We start from the raw sequence: 25,104 nt of genomic DNA on the forward strand, positions 1-25,104 counted from the left end.
TCTGGAACTAGGAAACCAGAATGGCTTTGGCCGCCACGAGGCTCTTTAGGACGGCTGCTAGGCAGGATCAGAGTCTTGGATCCAACAAGTGGACTTCTATTCAACAGGAACCATCTCCTGAAGGAGTCCACAACTTCCTTGACTTCCTGGCACTCCACTGTAGCAGCCAGAACTGGGCTAGAGCCCATACCCATCCTGGAATCTGAAGCCGGACAGGGACTCGAACTGGACTTCAGACTGGACCTTGACTCTTGGCTGGAGCTGGAACTCAGAAGGAGGTCAACATCTTGGTTGAAGTGGGAACTCAGAGTAGACTCAGCATCTTGCCTGAGACTGCAACCTGGTCCGGCATCATCATCTTGGCCGGAACTGCCACTCAACTCGGACTCAGCATCTTGACTGGACTCTGTACTCAACGTAGACTCAGCATCTCGGCTGGCACTGGAACTCGCTCCAGACTCAGCATCTTGACCGGGACTGCAACTTGACCCGGACTCAGCATCTTGCCTGGAACTGGAACTCCAACTTGACCCGGACTCAGCATCTTGGCTGGAACTGCAACTTGACTCGGACTCAGCATCTTGCCTGGAACTGGAACCAACTTGACCCGGACTCAGCATCTTGGCAGGAACTGCAACTTGACCCGGACTCAGCATCTTGCCTGGGACTGGAACTCCAACTTGACCCGGCCTCAGCATCTTGGCCGGGACTGCAATTCCAACTTGACCCGGACTCAGCATCTTGGCCGGGACTGCAACTTGACCCGGACTCAGCATCTTGCCTGGATCTGGAACTCCAACTCTCACCGGACTCAACATCTTGCCTGGAACTGGAACTCCAACTCGATCCAGACTCAGCATCTTGACTGGAACTGCAACTCAATCCAGACTCAGCATCTTGACTGGAACTACAACTCGATCCAGACTCAGCATCTTGACTGGAACTGCAACTCGATCCAGACTCAGCATCTTGACTGGAACTACAACTCGATCCAGACTCAGCATCTTGACTGGAACTGCAACTCAATTCTGATTCGGCATCTCGCTGGAACTCTGCACTCGGTGCAGACTCACCACTCATCGTGAACTCATTATCTCGGCTGGGCTCTGCCCTCGGTGCAGACTCAGCACTCATCGTGGACTCATCATCTCGGCTGGGCTCTGCACTCGGTGTAGACTCAAAATCCCGGCTGGGACTGCAACTCGAGCCAGACTCAGCATCTTGACTGGAACTGCAACTCGATCCAGACTCAGCATCTTGACTGGAACTGCAACTCGATCCAGACTCAGCATCTTGGCCGGGACTGCAACTTGACCCAGACTCAGCATCTTGCCTGGGACTGGAACTCCAACTTGACCCGGACTCAGCATCTTGGCCGGGACGGCAACTCTCACCGGACTCAGCATCTTGGCCGGGACTGTAACTTGACCCGGACTCTGCATCTTGCCCGGGACTGTAACTCAATTCTGATTCGGCATCTCGGCTGAACTCTGCACTCGGTGTAGACTCAGCACTCATCGTGGACTCGTCATCTTGGCTGGGCTCTGCACTCGGTGTAGACTCAGCACTCATCGTGGACTCATTGTCTCGGCTGGACTCTGTACTCAGTGCAGACTCAGCACTCATCGTGGACTCAGTATCTCGGCTGGCCTCTACTCTCAGTGCAGACTCAGCACTCATCATGGACTCATCACTCGGTGTAGACTCAGCATCCCGGCTGGGACTGCAACTCGATCCAGACTCAGCATCTTGACTGGAACTACAACTCGATCCAGACTCAGCATCTTGACTGCCAATGCTGCAACTCACTCCAGACTCAGCATCTTGACTGGAACTACAACTCGATCCAGACTCAGCATCTTGACTGGAACTGCAACTCGATCCAGACTCAGCATCTTGACTGCCAATGCTGCAACTCGATCCAGACTCAGCATCTCGGCTGTCACTGCTGCATCTCGCTCCGGACTCAGCATCTCGGCTGTCACTGCTGCATCTCGATCCGGACTCAGCATCTTGGCAGGCAAAGCCCTTCAAGCTGGACTCAGAAGTTTGGCGGGAAAAATCAGGAAGCCACCTTCTTTCAGCTTGGGCTTCAGGAGTATCCCGCAGGGTTGGCTCCGAGAGGAGTTGGAAGCGGTAAAAGAACAGCTTGGTAGAGGGATCAATAGCAGAAACTGGGTTTTCTTTGAACCCAAGCCAGGAGACACGCCTTCTTTCCGCTGCAGCTTCAGGAGTATTCTTCAGGGCTGGATCAGACAAAAGTGCAACCCGGTACTCCTGGAGTGTCATGAACGGATCCAGCTCAAAAATGGGGTTGGAACTGGGATCCAAACTGGTACTAGGAGACTCAGTAGACAGCGCCACTTGAACTGGACGCAGAGACTTGGCTTGAAGCACTGCTTGGACTGGAATCGGAGACTCAGTCAGAAGCATCCCTCGGACTGAACTCAGAGGCTTGAGTGGAAGCGCCAGCTGAACTGGGATAGGAGGCTCGGTTCGAAGCGCCCTCTGGACTGGACTCGGAGGCTCGGTCAGAAGCATCCCTCGGACTGGACTCAGAGGCTTGAGTGGAAGCGCCACTTGAACTGGAGTCAGCGACTCGGTTAGGAGCATCCCTTGGACTAGGCTCCGAGGCTTGCCTGAACGCGCTGCTCGGACTGGATTCAGAGGCTTGTCTGGGCGCGCTGCTTGAACTGGACTGGACCCCTGCTGGGCCCAGAGCGTGGAATTCCCAAGACGTCTCCTCTCAGCGACAGCTTCAGGAGTATCCCACAAAGCTGGATTCAAGACCAGGCTGCGGCGATATTCAGTGAGCGTGATAAAAGGGTCCATATCTGAAACTGGGTTTTCAGCGATTCCAAGCCACCGGACACGTTTTCTCTCAGCTGCCGCTTCAGGGGTCTTCTTCAAAACAGGATGAGACAAAAGTTTCCCACGATACTGACGAAGAGTCATAGAAGGATCAACAACAACGATGGAGCTGGACCCCAGCTGGGTCAGCTGGGCGGGGGTTCTTGCCGGGCTCATGGTCTTTGCAATCTGTCAGGTTCTCAGGTTCAGAGCCCGCGGGGCCGGGCTCTGGAGCAAACGTGAGCCCTTGGGCTGCTGCCAAGGAGCGACAGCAGCAGGCAAAACCCACCAACCAACACTGGGTAAGCACACCGGCAGGGACTGCAGGCACTGCCCAGCGAACCGGAACACATGGACTGGAATCCACCGGACTGGAGGACACAGGACGAACACACACCGGACCGGAACACACTGGACTGGAGCACACTGGACTGGTCCGCACAGCTTCACCTGCGCTTAGCTACTAAGCCCCCCAGGAGTTGAGCTCCTGGGTTCGAGTAGCCGACAGGACTTACTGGATACCGGATGACATAGGGACCAGGACTGGAAACAGAAGTGCTCCTAACCCTAAACTGATCTACGTGCTCCCAAGCCCTAAACTAGCAGGAGTGTTCCTAACAGTAAACTGACAAAAGGACTTCCTAAGCCCTATACTAAACAGGAGCTCCTAAGCCTTGCTCAAGAAAGGGACTTCCTAAGCCCTAAGCTAACAGAGCAGGGAACTAAACACAAAGCTAACACAGGTGCTACTAGGCACCAAGCTACAAGCAGAGCTCTACACTAATAAGCTAAACACAAAACTACCAAGCTACCTAAGCACTGCTCTAGCAAGCTAGATACAACTAACAAGGTGCTTCCCAAGCACTACTCTGGCAAGCAACCAGAAGAGCTCCTAGCACTAAAAGGGAAGACAGGGGAGCCACAAGGAAAAAGAAGGGAAGCTAACACATAAGCCAAAAGTGATTCTAAATCACCAAACACCAACAGCAAAGACTGCAATGCTCCCAATAGCACAAACACCAGAAGTACTTCTAACAGCAAACTCTGCAGTGTTCCTAACAACACCAAACCCTGAAGTACTTCTATCAGCAACAGAGCTTCCAAAGCCCTACACATAGCAATGCTTCCAAAACCAAGAGGGAAAAGCAGGGGAACCATAAGGGAAAAGCAGGAAAGCTAAACACACAGTCACCAGTGCACACTGCACTAACACTAACCTGGCCCTTAGCAAAAGCAAGCAGGGAAACTAGACACAAAGTCAGAAGTGCACACTGCACCACCCTACCTAAAGCAAACACCACTGTTGCAAAAGGCTCTGAAGGAAACAACACCACTTCCTTATCAAGGCCCTCCCTGATGATGTCACACTCCCTAGCCCCAGGCAACAGCACACTGACCCAGAGAGGCCCAACCCACACCAATGCAAAACTGTGAAGCACTTGAAGCCAGTACACCCAAAGAGAGGTAGAGCAACTCAGGCAACACACACACAGGTGCAGTATAGTGAAACAATTAGAGCCATGCTGCTGGAAGCTGCCAGCACAGACAGAGCCAGCTCAGAAAGGACAGAGAAAAGAAACAGAAGCCAGCTAAGAAGCTGACCCCCAGGAAAGAGGTAAGTTTGAGAGGGGTTCTGACCCCAATCATAACAAATACCTTGTTACAATATAAAAGTTGTCACCCGAGGGTACTAAAGAATAGCTTACCTTATTTCCAATTTCTTAGATACCGTAGAATTTGTGAGGACAATCAAACCTTTAAGGATCAGGCTAAACGGCTAGGGTCTGCACTAATGGAAAGGGGATATCTGAGCGGAATAGTGAAACAAGCATATTGTAGAGCAAAATATAAAGACAGAGATTCACTCTTAATACAAGATCAAGCAATCGCTTCACATGAAGGAGAAGAAGAGGAAAAAACCAATGTGGACACGTTTGTCCTTAGGTATTCGAAGGGAGGGAAAGAGGTGGCAAAGATTTTGAAAGCCAACTGGGACATTATGAAAACCCATAGTTTGTTTAATGAACATAGACTTTGTATAGCTTTCTCTAGGAATCGGAATCTGAAGGAAATTTTGAGCCCATCAGACCTGCCAGCTAAGCGAGATCAAACAACAGAAAGCGAAGTTATTTACCTGTAGCAGGTATTCTTCGAGGACAGCAGGCTGATTGTTCTCACATATGGGTGATGTCCGACGGCAGCCCCAGGAACAGAATCTTCCTAACAACAAAGCTTGCTAGAGCCCTCGCGCGCACGTGCGGCCGTCTTCCCGCCCGTAGCGCGAACGTGCCTCAGTCAAATTACAAGCAAAGACAAGGGAAGACACAACTCCAAAGGGGAGGTGGACGGGTTGGTGAGAACAATCAGCCTGCTGTCCTCGGTGAATACCTGCTACAGGTAAGTAACTTTGCTTTCTCCGAGGATAAGCAGGCTGCTTCTTCTCACATATGGGTATCCCTAGCCCCCAGGCTCACTCAAAACAACAAACAGGGTCAATTGAGCCTCGCAACAGCGAGGACATAACATAGATTGACCTGCAAAATAACAACTAACTGAGAGTGCAGCTTGGAACAGAACAAAAATGGGCCTAGGGGGGTGGAGTTGGAGTCTAGACCCCAAACAGATTCTGCAGCACCAACTGCCCAAACCGACTGTCGTGTCGGGTATCCTGCTGAAGGCAGTAATGAGATGTGAATGTGGACAGAAGACCACGTCGCAGCCTTGCAAATCTCTTCAATAGTAGTTGACTTCAAGTGGGCCACTGACGCCGCCATGGCTCTAACACTATGAGCCGTGACATGACCCTCTAGAGTCAGCCCAGCTTGGGCATAAGTGAAGGATATGCAATCTGCTAGCCAATTTCAAATGGTGCGTTTCCCGACAGCTACTCCCCTTCTGTTGGGATCAAAAGAAACAAACATTTAGTCCACCCAATTTCATCATAACAGAGTAGTCCTCCACACTCACCCTAAGTTCTTGCCGAAGGTGGTGTCGGAGTTCCATCTGAACCAGTCAATTGTCTTGCCAACATTCTTTCCCCATCCTCATACCCGCCCTGCTGAACGCCAGTTGCACACATTGGACTGCAAGCGAGCATTGGCCTTCTATCTGGAGTGGACAAGCCCCTTCAGACAGTCCACCCGACTGTCCTCTAGATCCCCAGCAGCTTGAAACCACTGGGAAGCTAGGGTCCATTGAGCTGATCTCATGTGAAGATGGGCCATGGGAGTCATGTGGACTGTGGAGGCCATGTGGCCTAGCAATCTCAACATCTGCCGAGCTGTGATCTGCTGAGACGCTTGGACCCAGGAAACAAGGGACAGAAGGTTGTCTGCCCTCGCCCTGGGGGAGGTAGGCATGAGCAGTCTGGGAATCCAGCAGAACTCCTATGAATTTGAGTCTCTGAACTGGGAGAAGGTGGGACTTTGGATAATTTATCACAAACCCCAGTTGCTCCAGGAGTTGAATAGTCATCTGCATGGACTGTAGAGCTCCTGCCTGCGAGGTGTTCTTCACCAGCTAATCGTCGAGATAAGGGAACACATGCACTTCCAATCTGCGCAGCGATGCCGCTACAACCGCCAGTCATTTTGTAAACACCCTGGGTGCAGAGGTGAGACCAAAGGGTAGCACACAATACTGAAAATGGCGTGTCCCCAGAAGGAATCGAAGATACTGCCTGTGAGCTGGTAGTATCGGGATGTGAGTATAAGCATCCTTCAAGTCCAGAGAGCATAGCCAATCGTTTTCCTGAATCATGGGAAGAAGGGTGCCCAGGGAAAGCATCCTGAACTTTTCTCGGACCAGATATTTGTTCAGGGCCCTTAGGTCTAGGATAGGACGCATCCCCCCTGTTTTCTTTTGCACAAGAAAGCACCTGGAATAGAATCCCAGCCCTTCCTGCCCCAGCATGAGCTCGGCTGCATTGGCGCTGAGAAGGGCGGAGAGTTCCTCTGCAAGTACCTCCCTGTGCTGGAAGATGAAGGACTGAGCTCCCGGTGGGCAATTTGGAGGTGTTGACATCAAATTGAGGGAGTATCCTAGCTGGACTATTTGAAGAACCCACCGATCGGAGGTTACAAGAGGCCACCTTTGGTGGAAAAAATTTTAATCTCCCCTCGACCGGTAGATCGTCCAGCATGGACACTTTTATAGCAGCTATGCTCACCTAGAGCCAGTCAAAAGCCTGTCCCTTGCTTTTGCTGGGGAGCTGCAGGGGCCTGTTGAGACGCACGCCGTTGACATGAACGAGCACACTGGGGCTTAGCCTGGACAGGCTGTCGGGAAGGTGGATTGTATCTACGCCTATTAGAAGCATAGGGAGCATTCCTCCTTCCCCCATAAAAACGTCTACCTGATGAGGTAGATGCTGAAGGCGCCCGGTGGGAGAGTTTGTCGAAGGCGGTGTCCCGCTTGTGGAGCTGCTCGACCACCTGTTCAACCTTTTCACCAAAAATATTATCCCCCCAGCAAGGAGCATCCGCAATCCGCTGCTGGACTCGATTTTCCAGGTCAGAGGCACGCAGCCATGAGAGTCTGCGCATCACTATCCCTTGAGCAGCGGCCCTGGACGTAACATCAAAAGTGTCGTAAGCACCCGTGGACAGGAATTTTCGACACGCCTTCAGCTGCCTGACCACCTCCTGAAAAGGCTTGGCCTGCTCCGACAGGAGCTTATCGACCAAGTCCGCCAGCTGCCGCACATTGTTCCGCAAGTGGATGCTCGTATAGAGCTGGTACGACTGAATCTTGGACACGAGCACAGCAGAATGATAGGCCTTCCTCCCAAAAGAGTCCAGAGTTCTAGACTCCCGTCCTGAGGGCGCCGAGGCGTAATCCCGAGAACTCTTAGCTCTCTTGAGAGCAGAATCCACAACGCCAGAGTCATGAGGCAACTGGGTCTTCATCAACTCTGGGTCCCCGTGGATCCTATACTGGGACTCAGTCTTCTTGGGAATGGAGGGATTAGATAATGGCTTTGCCCAGTTCATCAGCAATGTCTGTTTTAGGACATTATGCAGAGGAACAGTGGACGATTCCTTAGGTGGCGAAGGATAGTCCAGGAACTCGAACATCTTGGCCCTGGGCTCATCCTCAGTAACCACAGGGAAGGGAATGGCCGTAGACATTTCCCAGACAAAGGAAGAGAAAGACAGACTCTCAGGGGGAGAAAGCTTTCTCTCTGGCGAAGGAGTAGGATCAGAAGGAAGACCACAAGACTCCTCATCAGAAAAATATCTTGGCTCTTCCTCTGCTTCCCACGAGGCCTCCCCTTCGGTATTGGACATGAGTTCTCTGACTTCAGTCTGAAGCCGGGCCCGTCTCAACGCCGAGGAACCATGTCCTCAATGGCAATGCCGAGAAGAAAACTCCCGCTCCGCCGGCGACAAAGCTCCCTCCATCGACGTCAATGGGGAGTCAACTTGGGTGGTAGCAGATGCTGCAAGCAGCGTCGCAGTCCGCACCATGAGCGGGGAGCCAGCCGCCGCATCTCTCGACGGTACCGATGGTGCAAGCACCACCGGTACCGGAACAGATGGTCGCAGCAGCCCTTCCAGAATCCCTGGAAGGATGGCTCGGAGGTGCTCGTCTAAAGAGTCTGTCGAGCAAGGCTGTGGGATCAGTACAGGCGACAAAGTCAGAATCTGCCTGGGGCGCGAAGGCGGTACCAGGCTGTCTGGAGAAGAGTGCATCGACACCTCTTGTATGGAGGGTGAGCGGTCCTCCCGGCGTTGACGCTTCACGGGTGCTGAATCTTTCAGCGTCCCGGAGCTCTCGTTACCATGACGGGAAGTTGATCGATGAAGATGCTTCTTTGCCTTTGCACGAAGCACGTCACCGGTACCTCCCGGTACCGACGAGGAGGACATGGAATCCACACACCTCCTTGGGGCCGGGTCCGAAAGAGGTCGGTCCCGGGGGGCCTGTACCGCAGGAGTCCTCGAGGCAGGTGGAGATCCACTCGATGGCTCACTGCTGCAAGCGTGAAAAGGTCTCTGGACAGCCATTACCTGCACTCCTGCACTCCTGACATCGATACCGTCTCCGATGATCTCGGTACCGCTACCGACGTCAATGCCGAAGGACCAGGCACGGCTTGGAACAGACGCTCCCACTGGGCCAATCTCGACTCTTGTGCCCACTTTTTTAGGCAAAGACACAGAGTGCAAGTGTCGGGGCGATGACCAGCCCCAAGACACTGAAGACACGAAGCGTCTGGATCAGTGGCTGAGATTGCCCGGCTGCACCGCGTGCACTTCTTGAAGCCACTGGCGATATTCGAGGTCATGGACGGAAAAATCGTGGCGGCAAAGTCAAAATACGCAATGGTGCCAAAAGAGGGCACAAAAAAGGGGGAAAACCCGTACGGGGGGCCAAACTGGCCGCTCGCGACAATGAAAGGAAACTTATGGGGATAAACTAAGAGGAAGAGGAAAAAGTAAACACTTTTTTTTTTAAACGAAGAAACACGAGCGACTCGCTCAAACACAATGAAAAGAGGCAAAAACCCGCGAAAACATCGTGAGGGCTCTCTCTCTGGGGCGCAAAACAGCCGAAAACAGCTGCCCTGAGCCGCGGAAAAAAAGAGACTGAGGCACGTTCGCGCTACGGGCAGGAAGATGGTCGCACATGTGTGGTGTGCGCGAGGGCTCTAGCAAGCTTTGTTGCTTGGAAGATTCCGTTCCTGGGGCTGCCGTCGGATGTCACCCATATGTGAGAACAAGCAGCCTGCTTGTCCTCGGAGAAAGAAAGAAACATATGAAATGTGGAGCATGTAGTATGTGTGACATTATGGATGAATGTGAAATTTTCACTAATTCTATGGACTTGAAACAATATCATCTATAGTCAAATACAAATTGTCAATCAACACACTTAGTACATGTCTTGCGATGCCCATGCAATAAAATATACGTAGGCAAAACGAGCAGGACTTTATATGTCCAGCTAATAGAATACAAGTCATGTATATCCACCCACAAGTTAGGAGCTCCTTTAGTTCAACACTGTAAGGAAACTCGTCATGTCTAAAGATTTTAGATGCTGCATTATACAGCCGGTGGCGCCTCCCTCTCAGGGGGGGCGATCATGACAGGAAACTGACTCAATGTGAACGACGCTGGATACATGCCCTACAATCAATAGCACCTAAGGGGCTGCATTCCACTATTGAGTGGACTGCATTCCTTTAAGATTCTTTTGAGACTCTTTTTCTGAGATATATCTTTGTGAGATTTTGTTTTGCCAATGGTTTGGATTAAGCACACAAGTTTGTCCTTTCAGAGACACCATAACTAGCCTCAACCAGCTGATTAGAACACACCCTAGTTTCCATGGTATTTAAATGAGAAGCCATTTTGTAGGAACTGTTGGTCCTGCTGTACAGAGAGAGACACACTGTCACGTTTTCCCGGCAGGAACTAGGTTTGTGAGCCCTTGGACCACTGCCGAGAAGCGGCAGTGGCAGGCAAAACCACCCCACACAGGGATAAGGCAGAACTCTGACAGGGCCAGCTAGACTTCACTTGCGCTTGACCACCGTTCCTCAGGAGTTGAGCCCCTGAGTGCAGGTGGCCGGCAGGACTTACCGGACAGGGTCAGAACTGGATACCAGCAGGATACACATAGGGACTAGAACACATAGGGAGGCTAAGCAGAATACTAGACTAGAACTCACAGACAGACAAGGGACAGAACTGAAAGCTGCAAGCAGCCACTGAAACAGGGAACAAACACTGATAGATAAGGGACAGGACTGAAAGCTGCCAGGAAGCCACTGAACAAGAAACATAGACAACCTAGAACTAGACAAAGACATACAAACAAGAAACAATACTGGGAAACAAGCAATACAGTACAAGAAGCTACACAAAGACTAAACTAGAATCAGGCAAGAATACAGACTAAAAACTGGACTAGGCAGGAGTGCAGCAAGCACCAACAAACCAGGGCCTTAGGCGATGCAAAGGCAAAGCAGAGAGTTTCCAAATGGCTAATAAGCCCAGCAGCAGCTGAGATTCAGCTGCAGCAATCACAAGGCAGCTTCGGGTGCTGTGCAGGCTCAAACAAGACAAGCAAGTCTGGCAGGCCGGAAGATCCGGACTGGACTGGGCTGAAGTCTGGAACGGGAAACAGCACACAGACAATCCAATGCAGCCACCAGGTCTGGCCACCAGGGGGCGAGATGACTGAGAGTCTGAAACCTGGGCACGACCGTGACACACACTACTAAGAGTGTTGGAGAGTCTATTATGACATTAAATTAGTAAGATTAGATTTTGGGCTTTGACTTACTGTGTTTTTTAGGCATATCTATATCCCTCCCTTGAGAAAGCGGTGGAGTGAAACGGGTCCTCGTTGAGACCATCCAGCATTTAAAGCTAAGTCAAAGGAAGTTTTCTTTTTGTGAAAAGTCACCTGAATAACAATTTGAACGAGGTTTTTTTTTAGGTCGAAGATGATTTTAGCCTGAGATATGCCTTATGATTTGTTCATTTTTATGGGCAAGCTGGCATTTTGAGACCTTTTTCCTCCATAATTAAGTGAATCTCTCAACACATGTGTGAATATATATAATTGCAGTCAGTCTATTGTGTAATATACGTGAAATATCTGTAATTAGGGTTGTTCATTTGAAGTAATCTTTAGTGGTTATTGTTTAGACATATTCAGTGGCACTAAGTAAGCAGAAAATACTACTGAATATATGTATAAAGCTAAGTATCAGACTAATGCTTCACTTTATATTGTGGTCACCTTGGCTGAATATTAACCTCATTAATACTAGACTTTTCTTAATACCACCACGTTAGGCAAAAATAAAACAGGCTAACTCAACTTTCTCCTCCCTCTGCTGTAAATCCACTATCTAGAGAAGGAGCTTATTAGAGACCTTCCTAAAGAATGAAAAGGAGTTTTGAGAAGGGAGTGGTTTCCAGTTTGGCAGTCCTTATGCTGGTCTGCCACTACCCTTGGAACAGACTCTTGTTAGGGTACTGTAAACTATTTGTTGCTCCTATCACTGTTTTTACATGCTCTGTGAATGTAGGAAAATTAAAACAAGAACTTCCTCTGGATAAAGCTGGGATGGCAAATCTTTGAAAAAAGCAGCTTTCCAACATAGAGAGGCAGCAGCTTGGTGGAAGTGAGATATGAGATTAGATAAAATACTCACTAAACCTCTAAACTAGAACTAGCAATAGAAAAATGGAATGCAAAATTGATTAACATAGCAGACGATTTGGTGTTTTTAGTAAAGAAAAAAATGTTGATAGAGAGAGAGAAACTAGCATGGTCATATTAGGCTTAGTTTGTCAAAACAACAATCCAAGCAGTTACAAAGGAAATGGAAAAATCTGAAAGACGAGGAATCTCTGTTTTGGGATCTTGCCAGGTACTTGTAACCTGGATTGGCAACTGTTGGAAACAAGATACTGGGCTTGATGGACCTTCTGTCTGTCCCAGCAACACTTATGTTCTTATGTAAGTTTACAAAATATCTGCAGTTTTATCACTTAGAAATCCTGATAACAAAGAAATTGTTCATAAATGAACAATTGGAGATGGAAAGAAACAGGAGAAGACACCTGTTCAAGGTTTTTAAAAAGTTTACAAATGCATCAGGGTTGAACTTAAAAATGGCGAATAGTCAATTTGGAGAATTCTTTCAGGAAAAAAATTAGCAAGATTCAAACAAGAGATGGGTTGGGATGATAAACCAGATAAGAAATTAGGTAATAATGTAAATGAGATTTTTAGAGTAGATATTGCAATAATACAATTGTGTTAATCCCCATCTACTGATGATATAGATACCTCGATTGTGGCTTTTGATAGATTTAGGGACGTTACAGAAAAAGAGAAATGTTGAATGATATAAAGGCTTCATTATGTCAATTGGATCCTATCCCTACGGGTTTTTAAAACCGGGGTAAACAGTGGATAGTGCCAAAATTTACTAGAATTATAAATGATTCACTTATTGACCACTTTCTCAGTTACCATTTTTCAGTAAATTTATTGAAAAACTCATTTATACTCAGCTTTTAGGTTACAATGAATCCCATCAGATCCTTAGTAGTAGACAATCAGGCTTTTGGAAAAATCACAGTAGGGAGACAGCAGGATAAGAATTGTGTTCAGTTATCTGTCAATCAAACCACAGTGACTGTTTAAATAAAAAAGTCCAAAGGGCTCTGATTGCAGTGTGAATCACCAAGGAAGCACAAACACACAAGTAGAGCAGAGCAGGGTTGAATTCTCCTCAACCCAGAAGAGGTGCTGTGAGAAGATTTCCAGAGAGGGAGAGATCTTCATTGCTAAGAATTTGCTGGGAAATTCTTGTTAAACTTGGGGAAAGGTAGACTTAGAATTAAAAAGGTAACCTCTAGGACTTTATTTTGAGTTACTATTATCACTTAGCATGGGAGTTTAATAGCATATAAAGTCTTTGTTACAGATCAGTAGGCTAGTCTTTAAGGGGGCTATTTTACAGTTAGCATAAAACAAAGCTAGTAGGCACAGGAAGCCTCAGTTTACACTTGGTGAAATCAAGGACTGCTTTATGATGCAGCTGGTTCAGGAACCAACAAGAGGGGGAACAATTCTAGACCTAGCAGGTCTTGTACTAAAGCTTAGCTCGAGTTATCTGCAGCAGGGCCTATAGGAATAAAATGGGCCCTGCTGTAGATAACCTGAGCTAAACTTTAGTAAAAGACCCCCTTAGTCCTTAGTGGAGCAGGTAATGCTGCTGGGGCTGCTTGATAACAGTGATCATAACATGATCAGATTTGATATAAGCTCTGGAGTAAGTACACACAGGAAATCCAATACATTAGCATTTCACTTTCAAAAAGGAGTCTATGATAAAATGAGAAGAACAGTCAACAACAACACAAAAAGGTCAAAATTTTACATCAGCTGTGGATGCTGTTCAAAAATACCATCCTGGAAGCCCAGACCAAATAAATTCCATGTATTAAAAAAGGAAGAATTAATGCCAAATGGCAGCCGGCATGGTTAAAAAGTGAGCTATTAGAGCTAAAAGAAAATCCTTCAGAAAATGGAGGAAGGGTCCAACTGAAAATAATAGGAAACGGCATAAGGAATGGCAAGTCAAATGCAAAGTGCCGATAGGGAAGGCTAAAAGAGGCTTTGAAAAGAGGATTGCATTGGAGGTAGAACACAGAATAATAACTTTTTTAGGTATATTAGAAGCAAGAAGCTGGCAAATGAATCAGCAGGACCACTAGATGACTGAGGGGTAAAATGTGCACTGAGGAAAGACAAGGCCATAGCAGAGAGATTAAATGAATTCTCAGTCTTCACCAACTAAGATGTGGGAGAGATACCAGTGCCATTCAATGTTGACGAGTCAGAGAAACTGAAACAAATCTATGTAAACTTGGAAGAATGATGGGGCAATTTGACAAACTGAAGAGTAGCAAATCACCTAGACCAGATAGTATACATCCTAGAGCACTGATAGAATTGAAAAATTAACTTGCAGAGCTATTGTTAGTAATACGTAATTTATATTTAATATAAAGCATGGTGCTGGAAGATTAGAAGGTGGCCAATGTAACTCTAATTTTTAAAAAGGGTTCCATAGGTGATCCGGGAAATTACAGACCAGTGAGCCTGATGTCAGTGCTGAGCAAAAAGATAGTCTATTATAAAGAACAAAATTACAGAACATATACATAAGCATAGATTAATGAGACAAGGCCAACATGGATTTAATCAAGGGAAATCTTGCCTCACCAATCTATTACATTTTTTTGAAGGGGTGAATAGACATGTGGATAAAGGTAAGCCAGTCGATCTTGTGTATCTGGATTTTCAAAAGGCATTTGACAAAGTACCTCATGAAAGACTCCTGAGGAAATTAGAAAGTCAAGGGATAGAGGTAATGTCCTATTGTGGATTAAAAAGTGGTTAAAAGATAGAAAACAGAGATTAGGGTTAAATGGTCAGTATTCTCAATGGAGAAGGGTAGATAGTGGGGTTTCCCGAGGGTCTGTGCTGGGACCGCTGCTTTTTAACATATTTATAAACTAGTAAAATAAGCCCGTTTCTCATTGAAATTAAACGGCCGCTAGCAAGGTAATGACCTTCTGCCATTAATGTTTTTAAGGGAAGTGTTAGGAGAAATTTGCTCTGATGGTAATCAATAATTTTCAGTGGTGTATAATGAGTACTATCATGCTGCAGAATGAGATGTACATTGTTTTAGATACTTGTATTCTTTTCTTTCTGTGTGTTTGTTAGTGAATTTTATGTATAGGATTTTGTAAAAGGTATAGAGTATGTACATTTTCAAAAAGTTGTATTCTTGAGAGGGAGACAGAATGTGTGTGTCTGTCTATGTGAGTGAGAGAGTGTAGTGTGTGCAGCAAACGTCCTCTGTGCCCTGCCTCCTCCATCCATCCATGTACAGCATCTCTCCCCTGCCCCCTCCATCGATCGTGTTGCAGGAAAGTTCGGAGTGTGTGGCTTGGAGGGGGGGGGGTCAGCATTGCTGGGGGTGTGTGGTGAAAGTGTGAGAGGGTGGGGCGAACTCGGAGCGCGGGTGTGTGTGTTTGTGTGAATGTTAGAGGGGGGGTGCAGGACTGCCGAACTGGGAGGGGGTGGCGGGGAGTCAGTGTTGCTGGGGGTGGTGTGGCAGGTGCTGGTGTGAGAGAGTAAGAATGTGTGAGAGAGTGAATGAGTATGTGTCAGAGAGTGAGTATGTGTTACAGAGAAACAGTGTGTTTCAGAGAGAGAGAGTGTGTGATTGAGAGACACTGAGGCACATAATCGAACGGCGCCGGCGAAATACATGGCCGGCGATGTATTTTGGCGGCGCCGCAAACAGCTGGCCAGACCCGTATTTTCAAAAAAGATGGCTGGCCATCTTTTGTTTCAACAATACGGTTCCAGCCAGCCAAATGCCTTGGATTTGGCCGGGGTTTGAGATGGCCGGCTTTGTTTTTTAGTGATAATGGAAAGTTATGTCGGCCATCTCAAACCCCGGCCAAATTCAAGGCATTTGGCCATGGGAGGAGCCAGCATTTGTAGTGCACTGGCCCCCCTGACATGCCAGGATACCAACCAGCCACCCTAGGGGTCACTGCGGTGGACTTCAGAAAAGCTCCCTTGTGCATAGCTCCCTTACTTTGAGAGCTGAGCCCCCCAACCCCCCCCCCCAAACCCACTACCCACAAATGTACTGCACCCACTAAAATTGCTCCAGGGACCTGCATACAGCCTCTAGGACTTATTGCTGCTGTATAACTGTGGCACACCAGTTCACACCTGAAGACTAATCTCTCTGAAAAAGTCCTTTCTTGTAATAAGCATGTTTACTCACAGTTAACTGCAGATCAGAGGTTGTGCCCCACTGGCAAAGAGTAGGGTTACCATTCGTCCGGATTTCCCCGGACATGTCCTCTTTTTGAGGGCGCCGTGGGGAGTCCGGGCGGATTTCAGCTTTTCGTTGATTTGTCCGGGTTTCTCGGGTCAACATCACATGACCGCTCTGAGTCCGACGTCTGACCTATCACCTGACTCCTCTGATGCACGACGCAGGCAGGCTACAGGCAGCGTGTGTGCGTGCCAGCCAGCGCCTGCCTGCATCAGCTGATTTGTGATGTCGATCCTGCTCTGCTGCCGCCTGCCGCCTTTTTCGCCACCTATAAAACGAGTTGACGAGGCTCAGCTGCAGCGTGCAGCGTCTGGAGTGGACGGTGGTCTGTCTGTATGTGCCCTTGCTGGCCTGCTTAGCCGGCGCCATAACCGAAGTAGTGAGGTCCGGAGGGCAAGGTAAGAAGAAGATTAAGAATAAGATCGAGTCACAGGGAAGATGATTAAAATAATTTATGTGTGCGTCCGGGGACTGGGGGGAGCCTAAGATTAAAAGGCTACTTCTGTTCTTTTCTTCTGTTTGAACTTTGAAGCAGGGGAAGGAAGGGTCGAAGGGAGGGTACTATTTGATAATATAGAGGCACTCAGGCACAGGGACAGGGTCAGGAGGTGTGCGTGTGCAAAATTCCTTTTCAATCAAAAACCATGTGCGAGTTGTGAGCGGAACGGAAAGATTTATTTACTGGGAGGATTTATTAATGCCTTAATGAAGAGATTATTCACCCAATTTGAAGTAAACAACCGACCTTTGCTTTGTTTAAGATAAAGGCTGGCTGAGTGATAATGTAGTAGGTCATTTGGGAAATTAACACCTCCACAAGTTTAAGGTAATTTAAGAATTCTTTAAGCAATACTAGGTGGTTTAAAGATTACACCCCTGGCCCCCGCATTAAGGAGTTTGCAAAAAAAAAAAAAGTGGAGGGTGCTGCTGCTGCAGCCTGCATCAACAGAACAGGGAGGGGGAGGGGAGGAACTGAAAACACATGGTGAATTTCTGCAAAACCAAAAACCAGCTAACACTTTAAAAATATGCTAAACCAAAATGAAAACCACTCCAAAACTGAATTTGGGCCACTTTCAGTGCCAAACCTGAACCCAAATTTTGGTTGTCTCTATCAGTGATTTTTGTATTACATATGCTGATTTTTAAAAAAGGTTCCAGGGTGATCTGGGAAATTATGCCACTGCCTTCAAGACAGTCTAATCCAAGTTCTTTCCTACATATGTTTAAATTCATTGCCTGCCAGAGCTGGCAGTTCAAGTGGCAGCTTCCCGAGACTTCCATTGAAGTCTTGCATAGGGGCGGGGCAAGGGGTGGGGCATGGGCGGGACAGGGGCGGGGCATGTGTCCTCTTTTTTCTTAGGGCAAATATGGTAACCCTAGCAAAGACTTCCCTGGTACTAAGATTAGCAGTAGGTCAGAGCTGGCACAATGGTGTACAATGCACTCTTTCAGCACCATGCAAGGTAAGAACTACGTTCTCTAACGTGGATAACACAGGAAAGGGAACTAAAACTGGCTTACAAAAATGGCCACTACCGCATGGACTACAACAGGAAACAAAACAGGGCACACTCTGACCTGGTTGGCAGGGGGGAAAAGCACCATGGGAGTAGAGCCCAGTACCCTACACCCAACACAATGCATTGGTAATGTGACTCTGCAGGGCACCTAACAGAAAAGGTGTCACACTCACCCGAGAGCCACATCGCAACCAGGGAAAGGCTGTCGGAGGATACAACACATTCTGCTGTCATGGAGGTGGGTACGGCATTTGAGGCTGGCATACAGGCTGGCAAAAAAGGTTTTTAGTTTTATTTTTTTAGCTTGGAAGGGGGTTGGTGACCACTGGGGGAGTATGGGGAGGTCATCCCCGATTCCCTCCAGTGGTCATTTGGTCAGTTGGGGCACCTTTTTGAGGCTTGGTCGTGAAAATAAAAGGACCAAGTAAAGCTGGCGAAATACTGCTTAACGTCGCTTTTTTTTTTCCATTATCGGCGAAAGCCGGCCATCTGGTAGCCACGCCCATGCCCGCCCATGTCCCGCCTTCGCTAATCTACCGACGCCCCCTTGAACTTTCACTGGCGAAGCGACGGGAAAGCGGCAATGCTGTCAAAAATGCCGCTTTCCATTATACCGATTTCGCTGCTTTTCCGAAATCACCGGCCATCTCCCGATTTATGTCGGGAAATGGCCGGCGATCACTTTCGAAAATAAGCTGAACTGTGTGATAGAGAGGGAGACAGAATATGTGTGTCTGTGTGAGTGAGTGAGAGAGTGTAGTGTGTTTCTCGTGTGCACCAATTATGCTCTCTCCCCTACATTCATCCATTCGCAGCAAACGTCCTCTCTGCCCTGCCCCCTCCATCCATCCATGTGCAGCATCTCTCCCCTGCCCCCTCCATCCATCGTGGTGCAGGGAAGTTCAGAGTGTGTGGCTTGGAAGGGGGTCGGGGGGGGTGTGGTGAAAGTGTGAGTGGGTGGGGTGAACTCGGAGCGCACGTGTGTGTGTTTGTGTGAATGTTAGAGGGGGGGTGCGGGACTGCTGAACTGGGAGGGGGTGGCGGGGGGCTTGGAGGGGGGTCAGCGTTGCTGGGGGGTGTGTGCTGAAAGTGTGAAAGGGTGGGGCGAAGTCGGAGCACGGGTGTGTGGCGGTGCATGCGCATTGGGGGCAGACCATGGGCTGCCGAACTGGGAGGAGGTGGCTGGGAGCTTGGAGGGGGGTCAGCATTGCTAGGGGTGTGTGTTGAAAGTGTGAAAGGGTGGAGCGAAGTCGGAGCGCGGGTGTGTGGCGGTGCATGTTGGGGGCAGACCGTGGGCTGCTGAACTGGGAGGGGGTGGGGGGGCTTGGAGGGGGTTTTGCTGCATAGCGAACTGGGAGGGGGTGACGGGGGGCTTGGAGGGGGGTCAGCATTGCTGGGGGTGGTGTGGCAGGCGCTATGTGAGAGAGAGTGAGTGAGTATGTGTGTGAGAGTGAATGAGTATGTGTCAGAGAGTGAGTATGTGTGAGAGAGAAACAGTGTGTGTCAGAGAGAGAGAGAGAAAGTTGATTGAGAGTGCGTTGGTGCCTTGTTTTCCGTTGTCTGCAATTGCCTCCTCCTTTGATCTCCGTACCTCGCAGTTCAAGTGTCTTGAAATTGAGAGTCCTGTCAGGCGGTTTGTGTGGTTCGCGCCACCTTGGTCCTCTGTTCTCTGCAGCCTTCCCTTCCCTCCGAGGGTGGGGCAGTGAGAGCGAGTGCGATTGCCTGTGGTTGGTCCCTTCTCCTTCTGACGTCGCATTTCTTTCTGTTGCATTTGAGAGCTCCTATGCCCAGCGAAGCACAGATGAGACAAACGTGGACCTGAGCTCCGCAAGGCGGCCGAACAATTCCAAGACTTCACCTGGAGCGACCCCTTCCTCCGGGGGTTGAGCCCCCAGGCCCCAGGATCTACAGGACTTCGAGACACCAGCCGAGAGAAGAGGCACGCCAAGAGTACGGTCAGAAGTCAGGCAGAGGTCCAGGCAGGCAGCAAACAGATGGTCAGGATTCAGGCAGTGGTCAAGGCAGGCAGCAAACAAAGAGATGGTCAGGATTCAGGCAAAGGTCAAGGCAGGCAGCAAAGAGATGGTCAGGATTCAGGCAATGGTCAAGGCAGGCAGTAAACAAAGAGATGGTCAGGATTCAGGCAAAGGTCAAGGCAGGCAGCAAACAAAGAGATGGTCAGGATTCAGGAAATGGTCAAATTCACCAGACACAAGAAAACAGGAAACACCACGAACTCCACCGAAGTCGAAGCAGAAGCAAAATGCTAACAGTGTTCTGCTCTTAAATAGGCCTCCCATCAGAGGATCCCTGCCACAGCTGCCAGGTGAGGACTCTCATTGGGCACGCCCATAAGAAAGCTTCTCAAGATGGCTGCCTCTCAGGAACGGATACAGATGAACTTCTCAAGATGGCTGCCTCTGAGGAACAGATACAGATGAACTTCTCAAGATGGCTGCCCCTCAGATGAACCTCTCAAGATGGCCACCGCCAGGAGTAGCAAGGTAGGAGTGTAACAGTACCCCCTCCTCACCGGCTCGGTCCGGGTTTAGCAGGATATCGGGTATGGAATTCTCTCACCAGCTCAGGAGCATGGACATTCTTAGCTGGTTCCCAAGAGTTGTCTTCTGGCCCGAAGTGCTTCCAGAAGAGTAGATATAAAAGCTGTCTCCCCCGATGTTTAGAGTCCAGTATCTCCTCCACCTCGTACTCAGGATCGGGCTCTGCTTCAGGAATCGCCTCCTTACTACGGTCCGGGTGCCATCTGGAGGAGAAGAAGGGTTTTAAGAGAGACACATGAAAACCATTATGTATCTTAAGGTTTTGGGGTAACTGGAGTCGGTAGGTGATGGACCCTACTTGGGACAAAACCGAGAATGGCCCAATGAATCTGGGAGCAAATTTGAAGGATGGCAACCAAAGCCTCAGATGTCTAGTGCTAAGCCATACCTTCTGCCCTGGCTGAAAAATAGGAGCCGCTCATCTCCTCTGGTCAAAAGACCGTTTCGCCCGAACTGTGGCTTGCTGAAGATGCTCCTGGACATCTCTCCATGTGTCCTGGAAAGTAGCAAGAGTTGACTGAAGTTGCGGAAGCACTTGAGTGACAGGAACAGGTGAAGGCAAACGTGGATGACATCCAAATACAACAAAAAATGGAGAGGTCTGAGAGGAAGAATGAACACTATTATTATAGGCGAATTCGGCCCAGGGCAGTAGAGAAGTCCAGTCATCTTGGCGATGGTTAGTGTAGGCTCATAGAAAAGTCTTGAGGGTCTGGTTCACCCTCTCTGCCATCCCGTTAGTTTGTGGATGATACGCTGACGAGAATAGTGTCGTGATACCAAAGGCAGTGCAAAGTGCTCTCCAAAACCGGGATGTGAACTGGGAACCCCTGTCGCTAACAATCCGCTGGGGTAATCCATGCAGGTGAAAGATGTGGCAGATAAAACTGGTGGCAAGGGTGGAAGCCGTGGGTAGCGCTTTCATGGGAACAAAATGATCCATCCGAGAGAACCGGTCGATCACCACCTAGATGACCGTGTTCCCCTGGGAGGCTGGCAGGTCAGTGATAAAATCCATCGATATCTCTTGCCAAGGCTGCTGTGGTACAGGTAGAGGCTGCAGCTACCCCCAAGGTCTTCCATGGGATAATTTACTCTGGGCACAAACGGGACAGGTGGAAACAAATTGCCGAATGTCCTGTGCCATCCATGGCCACCAGTAAGAACGGGAGATAAGATGGTAGGTCTTCTGAAAATCGAAGTGGCCGGCGAAAGTCGATGAATGCCCCCATTGGAGTACCTTCCTTCGAAGCCGAGGAGGTACTGCAGTCTTGTGTGAGGTGGAAACCCCAAGAGCGGCTGGAATACAAGCTGGGTTTAGCATAGGATAAAGCTCCTCTGGTTCTCCGGGTGCCTCAAATACTCGGGAGAGGGCGTCCGCCTGCACATTCTTCTCCGCCGGTCGAAACAGCAGTCGGAAATCAAAGTGCGTGAAGAAAAGGGACCATCAGGCCTGGCGTGGATTCAATCTGTTCGTGTCCTGTAGATACAACAAATTCTTGTAGTCCGTCATGATGGTGATGGGATGTGCGGCTCCCTCTAGCAGATAACGCCACTCCTGGAGGGCCCACTTGAGTGCAAGCAATTCCCGATCTCCTATGGTATAGTTCTTCTCAGTAGGGGAGAACTTACGGGAAAAGAAGAAACATAGATGCCGCTTGCCAGATTCACTGGTCTGGGACAGCACCGCCCCGGCCCCCAAAGAAGAGGCGTCCACCTCCACCAAAAAAGGCTTAGCCGGATCAGGACTCCGGAGTACTGGAGCAACAAGAAAAGCCTCCTTCAATGTGGAGAATGCAGTCAAGGCCTCTTGATTCCAATTCCTCACATCCACTCCCTTCTTGGTAAGGGCGGTTAAGGGTGCAGTGATCAGAGAATAATTCAGAATGAATTGCCGGTAGTAGTTTGCGAACCCCAGGAACCTTTGTAGAGCCCGGAGTCCCTGGGGTACCAGCCAGTTACGAATGGCTTGGAACTTAGCAGGATCCATCCGTAGCCCCTGGCCAGATATAATGTAACCCAAGAAGGGAATCTCGTGCTGGTGGAAGGCGCACTTCTCCAATTTTGCGAACAACCAGTGCTCCCGAAGCCGCTGGAGAATTGTACGAACATGTGAAGGATGATCCTGACTGGATTGAGAGAAGATCAAGATGCCGTCCATGTAGACAATGACCGTCTTATAGAGGAGGTCCTGAACGATAAAGTTCACAAAGTTTTGGAACACCGCTGGGGCGTTACATAGGCTGAACAGCATCACTAAATACTCGAAGTGCCCCTCGTGCGTGTTAAAAGTGGTCTTCCATTCGTCTCCCTCTCGGATTCATACCAGGTTATAAGCTCCTCTCAAATCCAGATTAGTGAAAATCCTGCTCCTTGCAACCGGTCAGACAACTCTGGAATCAAAGGAAGCGGGTAACGAATCTTAATCGTAATTCTGTTAAGGACCCGGTAATCAATACATGGCCATAAAGACCCATTTTTCTTTGAGACAAAAAAGAACCTGGCTCCCGCCGGTGACAAGGAAGGCCTAATAAAGCCTTTTTGCAGGTTCTCCTTGCATGGCCTGGGTCTCATTTCGGGATAAGGTATATAGCCTACCCCGGGGTGGGCTGGCCCCGGGGAGTAGCTCAATTGGGCAGTCAAATGATCAATGAGGCGGGAGAGCATCCACTTCTTGAGCACTGAACACCGCCAGAAAGTCTTGGTATTCCTCTGGGAGAGCCGCCTGGACGGCCAGCAGGCCACCAGGAAGGGCAGGAAGAGCCCTCGAAGGAACCTCGATAGACAAGACACTGCTGAAAACACCGCAGACTCCACTAACCGATCTCCCCTGTGACCCAATCAATGGTAGGAGCATGGAGTCGCAACCAGGGTAGTCCCAGAATCATCGGATGAATAGCCTGAGAAAGCACTAAGAACTGAATCCTCTCTTGGTGAAGGACCCCGACCTGCATCTGCAAGGGAGAAGTAACCTGGGTGATAGGCCGAGGAAGAGTCGATCCCTGGATAGAGGTCACTTGAAGAGCCGGTTGACAGGGAATCGAAGACCCCCCTAGTTGTTCCAGGAGATCAGTGTCAATGAAATTTCCTCCAGCCCCAGTATGCAGCAGAGCTACAGTATGGATACGGCAATCCTGCCACTGCAGCTGTATGGGAACAGAAAGCATGTTTTGAGGAAGGGAAGAAGATCGACCCAGTACAATTCCCTTCACGGGTCCTGGGTGGTAGCATTTCCCGCCGTATTGGGGCAAACATTCACAAAATGTCTGGACTGTCCACAGTACATGCAGAGTCGATTCCTCCGGCGATGAGACCGCTCAGACGTGGAGAGACAATGTCGCCCGACCACCATAGTTTCCTCCTCGGATCTGGTGGCTGGCTCACTGGTGGCTCCAGATGACCTCGGACGTGGTGATTAGTGAGAAAGCCTCTGTGTGGACCGCTGATTGCTCTGCTCTTGCTCTCGCTCCTGGAATCAATATCTATACAAGTGCATAAGGTGATGAGGGCATTCAGAGTCGAGGGCAGTTCCCTACCCGCTAGCTCATCCTTCACCTTGCAGCTCAACCCCTGCCAGAAGATAGCCGTCAGGGCCTCCTGATTCCAGTGTAGTTCAGCCGCAAGAGTTCGGAAACGGATGGCATAGGCCACCACAGATCCAGTGCCCTGCTGGATACGCAACAGCTCAGTAGCAGCCGAAGTTGGCCGACCCGGAATGTCGAAGACCATGCGGAACCGCCGCAGGAACTCCCCCAGATCAGAAAGAATGGGATCCCGTTGCTCCCAAAGAGGAGAGGCCCAAGCCAAAGCTTGTCCGGTCAGAAGGGAAATGATATAGGTGATTTTCATGTTTTCCGATGGAAAGGACCCTGGCTGCATTTCAAACAGCATCTGGCACTGATTCAGAAACCCCCGGCACACCGAAGGAGTTCCATCGAAGCGAGGAGGCTCTGGGTGCCGCAAGTCGGAGCACTGGTCTAGGAGCTGGAGCAGTGGCGGCTCGTGAATTCTGCAGGGTGGACAGCTGAGAGCAAACCTTGTAACACACTGGAAATTCAGTTCTTCTGGGCCTGCTGTTGCTGCAGTACCTGAGCCAGGTCTGCCATGTCTGTCTTGTCCGGCGAGCTCATGGCTTCGGCTTACTGTTGCGTTTGTGAGCTCCTATGCCCAGCGAAGCACAGATGAGACAAACGCGGACCTGATCTCCGCAAGGCGGCCGAACAATTCCGAGACTTCACCTGGAGCGACCCCTTCCTCCGGGGGTTGAGCCCCCAGGCCCCAGGATCAACAGGACTTCGAGACACCAGCCGAGAGAAGAGGCACGCCAAGAGCACTGTCAGAAGTCAGGCAGAGGTCCAGGCAGGCAGCAAACAAAGAGATGGTCAGGATTCAGGCAGTGGTCAAGGCAGGCAGCAAACAAAGAGATGGTCAGGAATCAGGCAAAGGTCAAGGCAGGCAGCAAACAAAGAGATGGTCAGGATTCAAGCAGTGGTCAAGGCAGGCAGCAAACAAAGAGATGGTCAGGATTCAGGCAATGGTCAAGGCAGGCAGCAAACAAAGAGGGTCAGGATTCAGGCAATGGTCAAATTCACCAGAGACAAGAAAACAGGAAACACCACGAACTCCACTGAAGTTGAAGCAGAAGCAAAATGCTGACAGTGTTCTGCTCTTAAATAGGCCTCCCATCAGAGGATCTGTGCCACAGCTGCCAGGCGAGGACTGTCATTGGGCACGCCCACAAGAAAGCTTTTCAAGATGGCTGCCT

This window comes from Microcaecilia unicolor, chromosome 5 (genome assembly GCF_901765095.1).
Source record: "Microcaecilia unicolor chromosome 5, aMicUni1.1, whole genome shotgun sequence".
Taxonomy (NCBI): Eukaryota; Metazoa; Chordata; class Amphibia; order Gymnophiona; family Siphonopidae; genus Microcaecilia; species Microcaecilia unicolor.